This window comes from Pteropus medius, unplaced genomic scaffold (genome assembly GCF_902729225.1).
Source record: "Pteropus medius unplaced genomic scaffold, Ma_sr-lr_union100, whole genome shotgun sequence".
Classification (NCBI taxonomy): Eukaryota; Metazoa; Chordata; class Mammalia; order Chiroptera; family Pteropodidae; genus Pteropus; species Pteropus medius.
The window spans coordinates 10,054,647-10,058,106 of NW_024342473.1; the positions used below are offsets into that span (position 1 = coordinate 10,054,647).

Below are 3,460 nucleotides of genomic sequence, written 5' to 3' on the forward strand. Positions count from 1 at the left end.
TCCCCTCCTCCTAGCTCCCAAAGGGAGGCCTCTACTTGGCTTCTCCTGAAATACTTCTCACGTTGTAGTTATTATGTGTTCCTTACCAGAGCGTCTCTCCTACTGGAAAGGAAACTGGCTTATTTATTGTGTGGTCCCGGGCCCCTGGAACTTGGCCAGATCATAGTAGATATTTGGTAAATAAGGGAGGAGAAAAGAAAGAGAGAAGACTTGATTGCCATTCTATATACTTGGCAATATCCTAGGGGATGTGGGGGCTGCAGAAGCTCTCCCTCTGTTGAAGACAGGTGAGGGTTCTTCATCTGGGCCAAGCAGCACTGGACCCCTGGCCCTTTCTCTTCCCATCTTACTGGAGCTTTGATGGAGTCAGGAGGGAAAGAAACAGATGTGGGAGTGTCCTAAACTCAGAAAGAATCTAGGCCACAGAAAGCAGCAAGTGTCTTGGTATTAGTTCAGAAAGGCCTCAAAGAAATGGGTGACTGGCAGGTAGCTCCCATGTTAACACAATTTAACTTGCAACTTCTATTGCTCTCTGGAACCAGCTTCTCACTGAGACTACAGAGAAAACCAAAACTAAATCAAAACCTAAAGCAAAGTTACCAGGGCAATAAGATGGGAGAATTGGGGATTAGGAAACATATCACTCACACCCTGAGCAGCTCTGAGCAGAAGCAGAGCTACTTTGGCACTTATGCGGGAAGGAAAGGGCAGCTGGCTCCCTGGGCAGACGCAGGCTGTGGTCTCCTGGCCTTTGTCTGGGTCCCTGCAGGGACATCAGTGTGCGGTAATGTTCAAAATAGAACCAGGTCTTCTCCTTGCAAACTCACATTGTGCAGCATTTCAATGATGCACTTCAGCACCTGGAGCTTCAGTGGAGATGCTAAATGAATATGATAATCAGCACACGCATAATGATTCACAGCACTTGTAATTGGTGAGAATATAAAGAGAATAGCAAGAGGCAGTTAAGATAAGAGGGATTTCTTTTCTCATTTTTTTCCTTTGACTTGAGATGAGCACAGTGGTCAGTACCTCGGTATTCTCCAACCTCTAGCCATGTGGGGAGCCACAGAGGCCTTGTTTCAGAAATTCAGAGGGGGAGGGAGGAGCAGGGAGAAAGTTGGAAATAACATTTAAAATGTCCCTCTGAGTCCACCCCATGGGACATCAAAGGCCACAGGGGCAAGATCTTGGCCATCGAGGTATCACAGAGCTTCTCAGCATAGTGGAGTGAGTGAAAACTTGGAAGTCAAGTAGACCAAGGTTCACGTGAAGTCTCCAAGCTTCCATTACCAAGAGATCATGGCCTTCCTCCAAGGCTGTTGGGATTTGGATTCAGTTAAAAGAGATAGCCTATGGGAAAGGAGGGCACATAGGACTGCCATGTTGGAGAATATGGTGAGCCACCCAAAAGGTCGCCCCCTTTCCTCCACCCCCACCCCCAGGATAGGAACGTGCCCTCCTAGCACCCTCCCTGCCAATACGCCAGACAGTCTAGCTTCTCACAAAATTAAATATGCAGAAATTCACAGGTATCTAAACACTCTCTGGTATATCCTTGGCAAAGAGGAGGAGGCTGGCTGGAGGTGGTGATCGGTGGGTTTTAAATACTGACTCTCCTATGCATTAAGCAGAACTTCTATTTTGTCCTCAAGAATAGTCATCCAAGTGCAGGGAGGGCCTCAAGCTGGAGCAGGCTGAGATTGGATGAGTCTCTCCTTCCTCATCACGATTTTATCGACTCTAATCGTCTCTGTCCAGACTTCCAGCCTCCAAGTTTTTAGCTTCAAGTGATTCATTTCAAAGGCCACCCCCATGAGCCCCTCATCTGCTACTTAATTGCAGAAGGGGGTGCTGGAGGCCCCAGTGCCTTAATTGCATTCGTTAATGGGTAGGTGCAATTATCCTGCCACACGCCTGCACATTGCCAGGCAGACAGAAGATGATTAAGGGGATCTTTAAAACTCTAGCTCCCTACAGCCCTCTCCACTAATTGAGCAGTGAAGGAAACGATATTGAGCTCCTCCACTCCTTTCTTTAAATTAACTCCTGGCTCCAAAGTCCTCCTTGGAGCAGTGTGTTGGCCACATGGCTCAGAGTGTTCCGTTCCAACCCCATCCGTCACCCATCACTTAGGCACAGGGCCCAGCCAGATCATCAGTGGGTCCATCCATCACCCACAGACCGGGAATGGACTGAGGGAAGGGGGTGACTTTATGGCCCACGGAGGGTGATATCATCCAGCCTGACCGTAGCACCTGATTTAATTGAGAAGTGGCCCAAAGGTGTCCCACTGTCCTCTGACCTTAGCCACCTGTTCTCAGCCCCAGTCCGAACTGCCATAATCACTGACTGGGCCCCCTGTTGCCTGATTTAGTGTGTTCTCCACCGGGCAGCCGGAGTAATCAGCTTGAATCACAAACGGAGTCAAGCGCTAATGTTAAAAACCCTTTGAATCTACAGCCATGCCACCCTGAACAAGCCCGATCCCATCTGATCTTGGAAGCTAAGCAGGGTCGGGCCTGGTTAGTACTTGGATGGGAGACCACTTAGGAAGACTAGGTGCTGTCAGCATAAAAAATAAAATAAAATAAAATATTAAGAGATTGTAAACTGACCAGGTCTTTGTAATCTGTGAAGTCAACCAAGGGTTAACAGCTTCCCAATCTACCTAGAATGCAATTTAAGCCCCATGCCATGGCCTACCAGGCCCCAGGTGGCCTGGCATCTGGCACGCTCTTCATCCTCAACCTGTATCCCTCTAGCCACTGCTTACGAAGCTCCAGCTACACTGGTCTTCTCATTGCAGTTCCCAAACATAGTGAGCTCTTTCCAGCTTCAGGACCTTTGCACGTGCTCTTCCATCTGCTTGAAAGAATTTGCCCTCACATTTTTCATGGTCAGCTCCTTCTCACCCTTCAGGTCTCCGTTTAAATGTTGCTTGAGAGAAGCCTTCTGTCTTTCTGTGACTGCCATATCTTAAGTAATTTTCTATCTTTGTAGTTTTTTTTTAACTTGTTTATTTCTTTCAAAACATGTCACAATTTGTCATTATTTTAATTTAGTTCTTTTGCTATATATGTTTGTGGTTGTTGCTGTCTCTGGACTGTAAGCTTCATGAGGTCAAGATCCTTCTTTTAGTTCACTGTTTTTTCCCAAGTGCCTATCGGTGTACTTGGTACATTCTCACTCATTCAGCAAATATTTAAGCACTTACTACGTGCCATGCACTTTTTTAGGTACTGAGGATACAGCAGTGAACAAACAAGAAAAAAACCTCTGCCCTCTCGATCTTACATGCAAGAGGAGACAGAAGAGACAGGCAATAAACAATGAACTAATAAGTAAATCATGTAGAATTTAAGAGGTGACTAGGACTCCTTCTACTAACCAAGGCTAATGATGAATTATTCTCTGTGATCCTGGAAATTAAATATTGGGTAAAAATCTAAGAGAAAGG

The 3,460-nt window shown here is 46.4% G+C and overlaps 1 pseudogene; it reads left to right on the forward strand.

The window, feature by feature from the left end:
• Positions 1–2,455: 2,455 nt before the first annotated feature.
• Positions 2,456–2,574, forward strand: LOC120604787 (uncharacterized; annotated as a pseudogene).
• Positions 2,575–3,460: the final 886 nt, after the last annotated feature.